The sequence below is a fragment of the Pleurodeles waltl genome, chromosome 8 (genome assembly GCF_031143425.1).
Source record: "Pleurodeles waltl isolate 20211129_DDA chromosome 8, aPleWal1.hap1.20221129, whole genome shotgun sequence".
Taxonomy (NCBI): Eukaryota; Metazoa; Chordata; class Amphibia; order Caudata; family Salamandridae; genus Pleurodeles; species Pleurodeles waltl.
This window is the reverse complement of record NC_090447.1, coordinates 648,661,880-648,676,631: the sequence shown is the minus strand read 5'-3', so window position 1 is coordinate 648,676,631 and position 14,752 is coordinate 648,661,880.

Genomic DNA, 14,752 nt, shown 5'->3' with positions numbered 1-14,752 from the left:
CTAATAATTTAGTAATATGTCATAATAAGATGTATAACCTATGTTTTGCATTATATTGTAGAGTTAACTTAGCCGAAGTTGTGGCCTAGTTGCCAGGCCTCATGCAAAAGATGAATTATTAGCACACCGAATAAAAACAAACGTGTTGAACTAACCTTGACCACTTGTGTTAATAAAATCTGCTTTGCTAGAGTTTTCTGCAATGTACCGATGAACAGGAGGTGATGGAACTAAACATGTTACAAATCTGGTGTAAGACAGACTCGATGTACCTTCCCAGGACTCGAACAATAGAGACACTGACTGGAGAGAAAGATGCAACATTTTCGAAACCTGATGAGCCGGAGGATGAGGATATCGTACAGCAAACCAATCAATGAACTGAGAACGGCGAAATATTAGAATTCATAGATTTGCAAAAATAATATTATTGGCTAGAGTCATAACTGGTGATCAATTGACCAATTAGGAATTAGGGGGATGGACTGAAAAACTCTAATAAAAAGTCATGACAAGGGGCTGAAACTTCAGGTGGGAGGAGAGAATTGATGACGTCAGAAGACGCGATTCGAGATTCTGTCATTGGGCTCATGCTCAGAGAGCCTGATGCGTTGCTGATCGATTTATGACCTGAAGACGAAGACTGACTTTGTTGCTGATCCATTTCGTGGATAGGTGGCTATGATGATGTGACTGATTAACTTTGTGCCTTTTCTTCTACGTACCAACTGCGCTGTTTTCATAGTTTTCTTCTAGCTAGATGTTTTCCAAAATTACGATTCCAAATTGTTATTGCATGAAGTCCCACATGCTAATGCTAATCTGGGTTAGGTAATGTTACTTTGGGTGATGTTGACAGTGACAAATGATTGACAAACTGATTGCTGAACTCTGTCAATAATGTCAATATATTCATCTTTGTTAGCTTATGCTGAAGCATTAGAGCATATGTTTTCTCAAGTTCTGATTATATTATATTATTGGTGGTCACTAATAAACTAATTCTGAGCTGACTGAATAAAGTTTGAATTAACCAATGCATTAGAATTTTAACTAATAGGGAAATAAAAATTGTTAAAACGCATATTGAGTTGTGGTCATTCATGGAAATGTTGATCTAATTGTCTAATGACTAATGATTCTCTTAGTGATTATTGATTGGTTATAGTGCATATTAATAACACTAGTCACTACATGGCCAGGATACTCCATGTGATCCAAAAGGTTCATCGGCCTATACGCCTCCCCTTGTAAGTTTACTTACTAAGGACCAGGCGCACCAGCACTTTCTCTTAGATTTTGGCACTCACGTACCCCATCAGTGTCTTTTTTATGCTTGATCAGAAATGTACCATAATGTTCATGGAGCATTTTAGGCTCCTGAGGTTGGCAGGTCACAGGGTAACACTCATGATCTCCACAAAGAGAGCAGAAATGTAAATGGTGGTTCAGGTTGAGGTACCCCTTGTTAAGAAATATTGATTCCCTCTCTTTTTATTACTTGACTAATCAATCAATCAATCAATCAATTTGTAAAGCGCGCTACATACCCGTGAGGGTTTCAAGGCGCTGGGGGGGGAGGGTGCTGCTACTGCTCGAAGATCCAAATCTAGAGGAGTTTTCTGAAGGAAAGAAGATCCTGGGTCTGTCGTAGATCCGATGGGAGGGTGTGTAGGAGGCTGGACTGGCTTGTAGTGAGTACCAAGGGGTACTTACACCTTGCACCAGGCCCAGTTATCCCCTATTATTGTATAGGGTGTCTAGCAGCTTAGGCTGATAGATAATGGTAGCTTAGCAGAGCAGCTTAGGCTGAACTAGGAGACGAGTGAAGCTCCTACAGTACCACTAGTGTCATATGCACAATATCATAAGAAAACACAATACACAGATATACTAAAAATAAAGGTACTTTATTTTTATGACAATATGCCAAAAGTATCTCAGTGAGTACCCTCAGTATGAGGATAGCAAATATACACAAGATATATGTACACAATACCAAAAATATGCAGTATAGTATTAGAAAACAGTGCAAACAATGTATAGTTACAATAGGATGCAATGGGGACACATAGGGATAGGGGCAACACAAACCATATACTCCAAAAGTGGAATGCGAACCACGAATGGACCCCAAACCTATGTGACCTTGTAGAGGGTCACTGGGACTGTAAGAAAACAGTGAGGGTTAGAAAAATAGCCCACCCCAAGACCCTGAAAAGTGAGTGCAAAGTGCACTAAAGTTCCCCAGAGGACACAGAAGTCGTGATAGGGGAATTCTGCAGGAAAGACACAAACCAGAAATGCAACAACGATGGATTTCCAAATGAGGGTACCTGTGGAACAAGGGGACCAAGTCCAAAAGTCACAAGCAAGTCGGAGATGGGCAGATGCCCAGGAAATGCCAGCTGTGGGTGCAAAGAAGCTTCTACTAGGAAGTAGAAGCTGAGGATTCTGCAGGAACGACAAGGGCTAGAAACCTTCCCTTTGGAGGATGGATGTCCCACATCGTGAAGAGTCGTGCAGAAGTGTTTTCCTGAAGAAAGACCATAAACAAGCCTTGCTAGCTGCAAGTCGTGCGGTTAGAGTTTTTGGATGCTCTTGTGGCCCAGGAGGGACCAGAATGTCACCAATTACGTCAGAGGACAGAGGGGGTGCCCAGCAAGACAAGGAGCCCTCTCAGCAGCAGGCAGCACCCACAGAAGTGCTGGAAAAGGCACCACAAAGAGGAGTGAAACAGTGCTCACCCGAAGTTGCACAAAGGAGTCCCACGCCGCCGGAGGACAACTTAGGAGGTCGTGCAATGCAGGTTAGAGTGCCGTGGACCCAGGCTTGGCTGTGCACAAAGGATTTCCACCGGAAGTGCACAGAGGCCGGAGTAGCTGCAAAAGACGCGGTTCCCAGCAATGCAGTCTGGTGTTGGGAGGCAAGGACTTACCTCCACCAAACTTGGACTGAGGAGTCACTGGACTGTGGGAGTCACTTGGACAGTGTTGCTGGATTCAAGGGACCTCGCTCGTCGTGCTGAGAGGAGACCCAGGGGACCGGTGATGCAGTTCTTTGGTGCCTGCGGTTGCAGGGGGACAATTCCGTCGACCCACAGGAGATTACTTCGGAGCTTCTAGTGCAGAGAGGAGGCAGACTACCCCCACAGCATGCACCACCAGGAAAACAGTCGAGAAGGTGGCAGGATCAGCGTTACAGAGTTGCAGTAGTTGTCTTCGCTACTTTGTTGCAGTTTTGCAGGCTTCCAGCGCGGTCAGCAGTCGATTCCTTGGCAGAAGGTGAAGAGAGAGATGCAGAGGAACTCGGATGAGCTCTTGCATTCGTTATCTAAGGAATTCCCCAAAGCAGAGACCCTAAATAGCCAGAAAAGAGGGTTTGGCTACTTAGGAGAGAAGATAGGCTAGCAACACCTGAAGGAGCCTATCAGAAGGAGTCTCTGACATCACCTGCTGGCCCTGGCCACTCAGAGCAGTCCAGTGTGCCAGCAGCACCTCTGTTTTCAAGATGGCAGAGGTCTGGAGCACACTGGAGGAGCTCTGGGCACCTCCCAGGGGAGGTGCAGGTCAGGGGAGTGGTCACTCCCCTTTCGTTTGTCCAGTTTCGCGCCAGAGCAGGGCTGAGGGGTCCCTGAACCGGTGTAGACTGGCTTATGCAGAAATGGGCACCATGTGTGCCCATGAAAGCATTTCCAGAGGCTGGGGGAGGCTACTCCTCCCCTGCCTTAACACCATTTTCCAAAGGGAGAGGGTGTAACACCCTCTCTCTGAGGAAGTCCTTTATTCTGCCTTCCTGGGCCAGGCTTGGCTGGACCCCAGGAGGGCAGAAACGTGTCTGAGGGGTTGGCAGCAGCAGCAGCTGCAGTGAAACCCCTGAAAAGGCAGTTTGGCAGTACCCGGGTCTGTGCTACAGACCCGTGGGATCATGGGATTGTGCCAACAATGCCAGGATGACATAGAGGGGGCAATTCCATGATCTTAGACATGTTACATGGCCATATTCAGAGTTAACATTGTGAAGCTACACATAGGTAGTGACCTATATGTAGTGCACGCGTGTAATGGTGTCCCCGCACTCACAAAGTCCGGGGAATTGGCCCTGAACAATGTGGGAGTACCTTGGCTAGTGCCAGGGTGCCCACACACTAAGTAACTTAGCACCCAACCTTTACCAAGTAAAGGTTAGACATATAGGTGACTTATAAGTTACTTAAGTGCAGTGTAAAATGGCTGTGAAATAACGTGGACGTTATTTCACTCAGGCTGCAGTGGCAGGCCTGTGTAAGAATTGTCAGAGCTCCCTATGGGTGGCAAAAGAAATGCTGCAGCCCATAGGGATCTCCTGGAACCCCAATACCCTGGGTACCTCAGTACCATATACTAGGGAATTATAAGGGTGTTCCAGTATGCCAATGTAAATTGGAAAAATTGGTCACTAGCCTGTTAGTGACAATTTGAAAGAAATGAGAGAGCATAACCACTGAGGTTCTGGTTAGCAGAGCCTCAGTGAGACAGTTAGGCATCACACAGGGAAGACATACCTATAGGTCACAAACTTATGAGCACTGGGGTCCTGGCTAGCAGGGTCCCAGTGACACATAACAAACATACTGAAAACATCGGGTTTTCACTATGAGCACTGGGCCCTGGCTAGCAGGATCACAGTGAGACAGTGAAAACACTCTGACATACACTCACAAACAGGCCAAAAGTGGGGGTAACAAGGCTAGAAAGAGGCTACCTTCTCACACAACCCCCCCCCCAAACGAAGGACAATAAGGCTAACCTTGGCCAGTTGAGACGTTATTGTCTAAGTGGTGATTAGTAGAGAGTAGCTCTGCAATAGACTGGTTACTCCCTTTATCATCCACTATATGGTTACTTCCCTGTGGGGATGTAAACCACCCTGTTTGAAGTTTTTTAGCTAAGCAACAATGTGAAGATGTATTTTCAGAGTTTCTATCAGTAATTTTTAGTTTAGAGCAGTGGGAATTGTCCACTGAACCTATTTGTAGTGATGAAAATGCCAGACAGGGATGCTGTCTCAGTAAAGCCATAGCTGGGCAAAAACTTTGTCCATATGGCTGGAAGAGAGAACAGGGATGCTGTTTCTCTTGATTAGGAACAGGGTAGGGATGCTGTCCTATGAGCTCCACACTAGGGCAGGGATGTTGTCCTAAGTGTTGTGAGGCAGTGCAGGGTTTCTGCACTAAAGTTTCTCTGGGAGGGTTGGAGGGATGCTCCATGTTAACTAAAATGGTGCTCTTTTGTCACCAATGTTAGTTAGCCCACAGAGAGGTACTTCTACCTCAGGGAGTACAGCTTTGCCAGCTGATGATTCCCTTGGAACAGGTGCCACCCCAGGAGAGGTTTCTCCCACCACAGGAATGATATCCTGATTGGCAGGGTGGTTAGGAGATACTGTGATACCCTTTTTTCCTGTTGTTGGAGAGGGATCCTGAGTTTTCAGGCCTTCTCTCCTTTGCTTTTTCATTTCAGTAGAAATGAGAGGGAACAATTCCTCTGGGATGCCCAGCATGGCTGAATGGGCATAAAACTCTACATCAGCCCAACCTGAGGCCTCTAGGTCATTACCTAAGAGACAGTCTACAGGTAAGCTAGGTGATACCACCACCTGCTTAGGGCCAGTAACTCCACCCCAACTAAACTGAATTATAGCTAAGGGAAGAAACTTAGTGGAGTTATGGACATCAATAATCTTATACTGTTGTCCAATGATGTGTTGTTCAGGAGCCACTAGGTTTTCAGTCACCAAAGTGATACTGGCACCTGTGTCCCTGTAGGCCAAGGCCTCAACACCATTTATTGAAACTGTCTGCCTGTACTTATCCATTGTAAGGGGACAAGCAGCCAGTGTGGCAAGGCCAATGCCACTAGGTGTGACAGAAACTGTCTTGGGACTGACTACCCCAGTTTCTATGATGGACCCATAAGTGAACCCAACTACACCCTTTGCTTGACTGTTGCCAGCAGTCCCACCACTAGTACCACTACTGCTAGGGGCACTAGAGCTTGATGTATTAGTGGTGGTAGGCTCAGGGGGTTTACCTGGACAGGACTTATCCCCTGGCCTATGGCCTCTGTTTTTACACACAAAGCACCAAGGCTTTTTAATGTATGCAGGTTGTGAAGAAGAGGAAGAATTTGTTTTATCCCCACCCTCTGAAGAGTGTTTAAGATTTGAAGTGGGATCTTTGGTTTTACCCTTATCCCCATGCTTATCTTGAGATTTTTCACCATCTTTCTTCTTGCCATCCTTGTCACCACCTGTATGAACTTTTCTGTTCACTCTTGTTCTGACCCATTTGTCTGCCTTCTTTCCCAATTCTTGGGGAGAGGTCAGATCTGAGTCCACTAGATACTGGTGCAACAAATCAGACACAAAATTATTAAGTATATGCTCTCTCAGGATTATGTTATATAGGCTTTCATAGTCAGTCACTTTACTGCCATGTAACCACCCCTCCAAGGCCTTCACTGAATGGTCAACAAAGTCTACCCAGTCTTGTGAAGACTCCTTTTTGGTTTCTCTGAACTTCATCCTGTACTGTTCAGTGGTTAAGCCATAACCATCTAGGAGTGCATTCTTAAGAACTGCAAAATTATTGGCATCACTTTCTTTTACAGTAAGGAGCCTATCCCTACCCTTTCCACTAAATGATAGCCATATGATAGCAGCCTACTGCCTTTGAGGGACATCCTGTACAACACAGGCCCTCTCAAGTGCAGCAAACCACTTGTTAATGTCATCCCCCTCCTTATAAGGGGGAACTATCTTGTGCAGATTCCTAGAATCATGCTCTTTTGCAGGATGACTATGGGGAATACTGCTGCTGCCACCATGGGTTTCTAAACCCAATTTCTGTCTTTCTCTTTCCACTTCTAAGGACTGCCTATCCAAATCCAGCTGTTGCTTCTTGAGCTTCAGTCTGGTTTGTTCCACTCTCAATCTATTGAGCTCCCTTTCTAACACTCTGTCATCAGGGTGGGTGGGTGAGGCCTGTCTAGAGACAGAAGTATGCTGAGAATGAACAGAAGGAGACCTGGCCCTAACAGATGGCACCCTAATAGCTTGACTAACAGAAACAGCACTTCTACTATGATGAGAAGGGATACTCTTACTGTGATGTGAGACAACACTATCAGTATGGTGTGACTCTACATCAGTTCCAACTATGCTAGGTGGCTTGCTAGGGGGCAGGCTTGGAAGTTTCCCTCCAACATCTTTTGCTAGGGGTGCCCCAGAATCAGAGTGGGAACCATCAGCTAACTTTTCAACAGGAGTGCCAGCTCTGGCCTTATCCTGTTCAACAAGCATATTCACCAACAGTTCTCTAGGGGGATTCTTCCCTACACTTAAACCTCTTTCTATGCAGAGACTCCTTGCTCCTTTCCAGCTAAGGTGATCATAAGCAAGTTTGGACAGATCAACAGTTTGGCCTGTGCCAGACATTTTAGAAAGTGTTTAAGGGATAGAAAAAGTGAGAAAAAAGTTTTTCAGAACTTTTGGAAAGACAGAAAATAAACTTTTTTAACTTTTTAAGAACTTTTTAGAAAGTTTAGAGGTACTTTTCAGCACTTTAGAAAAGAAGTGAGAAAAGAAATGCAAAACTTTTTGGTTAGCTGTACATACACTGAACTTGTTTTGTATATTTTTCTCTTCTGAAAAGTACAATGACAAAAGTGGTAAGTAGTTACAAATACTAATCCCACCACTGCACAACCAATGTAGGAGGCTGGACTGGCTTGTAGTGAGTACCAAGGGGTACTTACACCTTGCACCAGCCCCAGTTATCCCTTATTAGAGTATAGGGTGTCTAGCAGCTTAGGCTGATAGATAATGCTAGCTTAGCAGAGCAGCTTAGTCTGAACTAGGAGACGAGTGAAGCTCCTACAGTACCACTAGTGTCATATGTACAATATCATAAGAAAACACAATACACAGATATACTAAAAATAAAGGTACTTTATTTTTATGACAATATGCCAAAAGTATCTCAGTGAGTACCCTCAGTATGAGGATAGCAAATATACACAAGATATATGTACACAATACCAAAAATATGCAGTATAGTATTAGAAAACAGTGCAAACAATGTATAGTTACAATAGGATGCAATGGGGACACATAGGGATAGGGGCAACAAAAACCATATACTCCAAAAGTGGAATGCGAACCACGAATGGACCCCAAACCTATGTGACCTTGTAGAGGGTCGCTGGGACTGTAAGAAAACAGTGAGGGTTAGAAAAATAGCCCACCCCAAGACCCTGAAAAGTGAGTGCAAAGTGCACTAAAGTTCCCCAGAGGACACAGAAGTTGTGATAGGAGAATTCTGCAGGAAAGACACAAACCAGCAATGCAACAATGATGGATTTCCAAACGAGGGTACCTGTGGAACAAGGGGACCAAGTCCAAAAGTCACAAGCAAGTCGGAGATGGGCAGATGCCCAGGGAATGCCAGCTGTGGGTGCAAAGAAGCTGCTACTAGGAAGTAGAAGCTGAGGATTCTGCAGGAACAACAAGGGCTAGAAACTTCCCCTTTGGAGGATGGATGTCCCACGTTGTGAAGAGTCGTGCAGAAGTGTTTTCCTGAAGAAAGACTGTAAACAAGCCTTGCTAGGTGCAAGTCGTGCAGTTAGACTTTTTGGATGCTGCTGTGGCCCAGGAGAGACCAGGATGTTGCCAATTGCGTCAAGAGACAGAGGGGGCGCCCAGCAAGACAAGGAGCCCTCTCAGAAGCAGGTAGCACCCGCAGAAGTGCCGGAACAGGCACTACAAAGAGGAGTGAAATGGTGCTCACCCGAAGTTGCACAAAGGAGTCCCACGCTGCCGGAGGACAACTTAGGAGGTCGTGCAATGCAGGATAGAGTGCCGTGGACCCAGGCTTGGCTGTGCACAAAGGATTTCCACCGGAAGTGCACAGAGGCCGGAGTAGCTGCAAAAGACGCGGTTCCCAGCAATGCAGTCTGGTGTGGGGAGGCAAGGACTTACCTCCACCAAACTTGGACTGAAGAGTCACTGGACTGTGGGAGTCACTAAGACAGAGTTGCTGGATTCAAGGGACCTCGCTCGTCGTGCTGAGAGGAGACCCAGTGGACCGGTGATGCAGTTCTTTGGTGCCTGCGGTTGCATGGGGACGATTCCGTCGACCCACAGGAGATTTCTTCGGAGCTTCTAGTGCAGAGAGGAGGCAGATTACCCCCACAGCATGCACCACCAGGAAAACAGTTGAGAAGGCGGCAGGATCAGCGTTACAGAGTTGCAGTAGTCGTCTTCGCTACTTTGTTGCAGTTTTGCAGGCTTCCAGCGCGGTCAGCAGTCGATTCCTTGGCAGAAGGTGAAGAGAGAGATGCAGAGGAACCCGGATGAGCTCTTGCATTCGTTATCTAAGGAATTCCCCAAAGCAGAGACCCTAAATAGCCAGAAAAGAGGGTTTGGCTACTTAGGAGAGAAGATAGGCTAGCAACACCTGAAGGAGCCTATCAGAAGGAGTCTCTGACGTCACCTGCTGGCCCTGGCCACTCAGAGCAGTCCAGTGTGCCAGCAGCACCTCTGTTTTCAAGATGGCAGAGGTCTGGAGCACACTGGAGGAGCTCTGGGCACCTCCCAGGGGAGGTGCAGGTCAGGGGAGTGGTCACTCCCCTTTCCTTTGTCCAGTTTCGCGCCAGAGCAGGGCTGAGGGGTCCCTGAACCGGTGTAGACTGGCTTATGCAGAAATGGGCACCATGTGTGCCCATGAAAGCATTTCCAGAGGCTGGGGGAGGCTACTCCTCCCCTGCCTTAACACCATTTTCCAAAGGGAGAGGGTGTAACACCCTCTCTCTGAGGAAGTCCTTTGTTCTGCCTTCCTGGGCCAGGCCTGGCTGGACCCCTGGAGGGCAGAAACCTGTCTGAGGGGTTGGCAGCAGCAGCAGCTGCAGTGAAACCCCTGAAAAGGCAGTTTGGCAGTACCCGGGTCTGTGCTACAGACCCGTGGGATCATGGGATTGTGCCAACAATGCCAGGATGGCATAGAGGGGGCAATTCCATGATCTTAGACATGTTACATGGCCATATTCGGAGTTACCATTGTGAAGCTACACATAGGTAGTGACCTATATGTAGTGCACGCGTGTAATGGTGTCCCCGCACTCACAAAGTCCGGGGAATTGGCCCTGAACAATGTGGGGGTACCTTGGCTAGTGCCAGGGTGCCCACACACTAAGTAACTTAGCACCCAACCTTTACCAAGTAAAGGTTAGACATATAGGTGACTTATAAGTTACTTAAGTGCAGTGTAAAATGGCTGTGAAATAACGTGGACGTTATTTCACTCAGGCTGCAGTGGCAGGCCTGTGTAAGAATTGTCAGAGCTCCCTATGGGTGGCAAAAGAAATGCTGCAGCCCATAGGGATCTCCTGGAACCCCAATACCCTGGGTACCTCAGTACCATATACTAGGGAATTATAAGGGTGTTCCAGTATGCCAATGTAAATTGGAAAAATTGGTCACTAGCCTGTTAGTGACAATTTGGAAATAAGTGAGAGAGCATAACCACTGAGGTTCTGATTAGCAGAGCCTCAGTGAGACAGTTAGGCATCACACAGGGAAGACATACCTATAGGTCACAAACTTATGAGCACTGGGGTCCTGGCTAGCAGGGTCCCAGTGACACATAACAAACATACTGAAAACATAGGGTTTTCACTATGAGCACTGGGCCCTGGCTAGCAGGATCCCAGTGAGACAGTGAAAACACTCTGACATACACTCACAAACAGGCCAAAAGTGGGGGTAACAAGGCTAGAAAGAGGCTACCTTCTCACAGGGTGTTCCAGGTCTTGGCGGCGAGGTACGAGAATGATCTGCCGCTGGCAGATTTGCGCCGGATGCGGGGGATGGAGGCGAGGGCAAAGTTGGCAAAGCGGAGCTGCCGGGTGGGGGTGTAGAAGCTGAGTCTGTTGTTCAGGTATGTTGGTCCGGTGTTATGGAGTGCCTTGTGTGCGTGGGTGAGGAGCTTGAAGGTGATCCTCTTGTTGACGGGGAGCCAGTGCAGGTCTCTTAGGTGGGGGGTAATGTGGCAGTGGCGAGGGATGGTGAGGATGAGTCGGGCGGAGGCGTTTTGGATGCGTTGGAGGCCTTGTAGGAGTTTGGATGAGATACCGGAGTAGAGGGCGTTGCCATAGTCGAGTCTGCTGCTGACGAGGGCCTGGGTTCCTGTTTTTCTTGTTTCTGTTGGGATCCATTTGTAAACTCTGCGGAGCATGCAGAGGGTGTTGTAGCAGGAGGAGGAGATGGCGTTGACCTGCTTTGACATGGAGAGCGAGGAGTTGAGGGTGAAGCCGAGGTTTCGTGCGCTGTCTGTGGGATTCGTTGGGGGTCCCAGTGTGGTCGACCACAACGAGTTGTCCCAGGCAGAGGGGATGCACCCAAGGATGAGGACCTCCGTTTTGTCCGAGTTCAGTTTCAGCCAGCTGTCTCTCATCCAGTCGGCGATGGCTTTTAGTCCCTCGTGGAGGTTGGTTTTGGCAGTGTGCGGGTCCTTGGTGAGGGAGAGGATGAGTTTGGGTGTCGTCGGCGTAGGAGATGATGTTGAGGTTGTGCTGACGGACCACTTGTGCGAGGGGGGCCATGTAGATGTTGAACAGCATCAGGCTGAGGGATGAGCCCTGGGGTACGCCGCAGATGATGTTGAAGGCTTTGGATTGGTATGGGGGAGGCGGACTCTTTGGGTTCTGCCGGCGAGGAAGGATGCGGTCCATTCGAGGGCCTGGTCCTGTATTCCTGCTGCGTGGAGGCAGGATTTAAGGGTGTGGTGATAGACTGTGTCAAAGGCGGCTGATAGGTCTAGGAGGATGAGGGCTGATGTTTCTCCATTGTCGAGGTGGCTTCTGATGTCATCTGTGGCGGCGAGGAGGGCGGTTTCGGTGCTGTGGTTGCGTCTGAAGCCGGACTGGGAGGGGTCGAGGATGTTGTTGTCTTTGAGGTACCGGGGAGCTGGGTTTTGACGATTTTCTCGATGACCTTTGCCGGGAAAGGGAGCAGAGAGATGGGCCAGAAGTTTTTCAGGTCCTTGGGGTCCGCCTTTGGTTTCTTGAGAAGGGCGTTGATTTCGGCGTGTTTCCAGCTTTCCGGGAATCTTGCAGTTTCAAAGGAGATGTTGATGGCTTTCCTTAGGTGTGGTGCGATGGCTGTGTCTGCTTTGTTAAAGATGTGGTGTGGGCAGGGGTCTGATGGTGATCCGGAGTGGATGGAGTTCATGGTCTTGCGGGTTTCGTCGTCGCTGATGGTGGTCTAGGAGGTCAGTCGGCTGGAGCGGGTGGAGTTTGTGGTGGGTAGGGTAGGAGCGTCCGGAGTGTGAGGGGAGTTGAAGCTGTTGTGGATGTCCATGATTTTTCGGTGGAAGGCGGTTGCTAGGGCATCGCATAGTTCTTGGGAGGGGGTGATGTCGTTGACGGTGGTGTTTGGGTTGGAGAGTTCTTTTGCGATGCTGAAGAGTTTTTTGCATTTGTGGGCGTTGTTTTCTAGGCGGGTCTTGAAGGAGGATCTTTTTGCTAGCCTGATGCATTGGTGGTGTTTGCGTGTGGCATCCTTGAGTGCTGTGTGGTTGTCTGGAGTGCGTTCGAGTAGCCATATTTGCTTGAGTTTTCGGCAGTGGCGTTTGGAGGCTTGGAGGTCGGCAGTGAACCAGGTTGCTTTTTTGTTGATGTGGTTGTTGGAGGGTTTTCTGAGTGGAGCAAGGCAGTCAGTGCAGTCGGTGATCCATAGTTTGAGGTTGCGTGCGGCGATGTCAGGGCCGGTGGGGTTGACGGGCGGTTTCTGGGCTAGGGCGTTTGTTACTTGAAGTTCGGTGACTTTACCCCATCGTCGGCGGGGCGGTTGTTCGATGAGGTGGTGTTCTGTCTGCTTCTTGAAGGTGAAGTGGGCGCAGTGGTGGTCGGTCCAGTAGAGTTTGGTGGTATGGTTGAAGGTGACGTGGTTGCTTGTGGAAAAGATGGGGTCAAGGGAGTGACCAGCTGTGTGGGTGGGTGTGTTGACGAGCTGTGTGAAGCCGAGGTGGGTGAGGTTTTCGGTGAGGGTGGTGGAGTTGGTGTCATTGTTGTTTTCGAGGTGGAAGTTCAGGTCCCTGAGGAGGATGTAGTCCGTGGAGGCGAGTGCGTGGTTGCTGGCCAGGTCGGCGATGGCATTGCTGAAAGGTGCCCTGGGACCTGGGGGTCTATAGATGAGTGTTCCTCTGAGTGTGGTGTTGGGGTCCGTGAGGACTTGGAAGTGAAGGAGTTTGGCGGTGTTGAAGGAGTCGTCCAGGGTGGTTTTGACTTCGAGGGTGGCTTTGTGGACGATGGCTATGCCTCCTCCGGTTCTGTTGGTGCGGTCTCGGCGAGCGACTTTGTATCCATTCGGGATGGCTATGGCGATGTCGGGTGCTGAGGAGTCGTTCCACCAAGCTTCGGTTAGAAAGGCCACGTCTGGAGAGGTGGAGTCGAGCAGGTCCCAGACTTCGATGGCGTGCTTGCGTGCTGAGCGGGTGTTGAGGAGTATGCAATGGAGGTGGTTGGTCTTGCTCCTGGGAGGTATGTGGGCTGTGTTGCAGGTGAAGCTACAGTTGTGGCAGGAGAAGGGTCCGTGCGTGCTCTTTGGAGAGGCCTGGAAGCAGGTGGTGTCTCGGCTGGTGTTGAGTGCGTGGAGGGTGTTGGCATCTTAGCGGATGCTGGCGGGGTGGCTGTTGTTGGGGCCAGAGGTTCTTGCGCTGGGCACGGTCCTGGTGCAGATGGACGCAGACGGGCTTGCCTTTGGTGCGCCAGCGGCGTGGCCGCGCTGCGGCTGCCATAAGAGGAGGGAAGGGTGGGAGTGCCAGCTGGGAGGCGGGAGGGCCTGACAATTGAGAGGGGAGGTGGGAGGGGCCGCAGGGGACGCAGCGGCGGGAAGAGCAAAAACGAAGCAGTGAGAAGGAGGGGGGAGGCGCCGCAGGGGACGCAGTGGCGGGAAAAAAGCGAGGAGAAAAATCAGGAGGTGGCAGCAGGGAAAAACGGGATGGAGCGCGGAAGGCGGAGAGGGGAGCGACCTGCCTGCAGTAGCAGGGTCAAAGGTTGCTCCCTGTCACCCCGCCGCGGCTGCCATAAGAGGAGGGGAGGTTGGGAGTGGCAGCTGGGAGGCGGGAGGGCCTGACAAATGAGAGGGAAGGTGGGAGGGGCTGCAGGGGACGCAGCGGCGGGAAGAGCAAAAACTAAGCAGTGAGAAGGAGGGGGGAGGCGGGAGGGGCCGCAGGGGACGCAGCGGCGGGAAGAGCAAAAACGAAGTGGTGAGAAGAAGGGAGGAGGCGGGAGGTGCCGCAGGGGACGCAGCGGCGGGAAAAAAGCAAGGAGAAAAATCAGGAGGTGGCAGCAGGGAAAAACGGGATGGAGTGCGGAAGGCGGAGGCGGAGCGGGGAGCGACCTGCCTGCCTAAAAACTATCCACAGAGTGCATGGGGCATTTTAGGCCCTCTGAGGTGGACTGAATGAAGGTAATATCCCCATCTGCTTTGGGAAGAGGATTCATGATTAGAGACAGTGGGAGGACCATAATCCCAATGTGGGTATCCTTTCAGAAAAGCTCCAGCACCCGCACTGAAAGGATTTCAACTCAGAGATCATGGTTCATCTGCAATTCTACTATAGGGTTAATTTAAAGTGGTGCATTATTAGGAAGTGGAAGCAGCTGAAAGATGTTATCCACACGTAGCACCTCAAGGGCTAGAAATGCCCTCT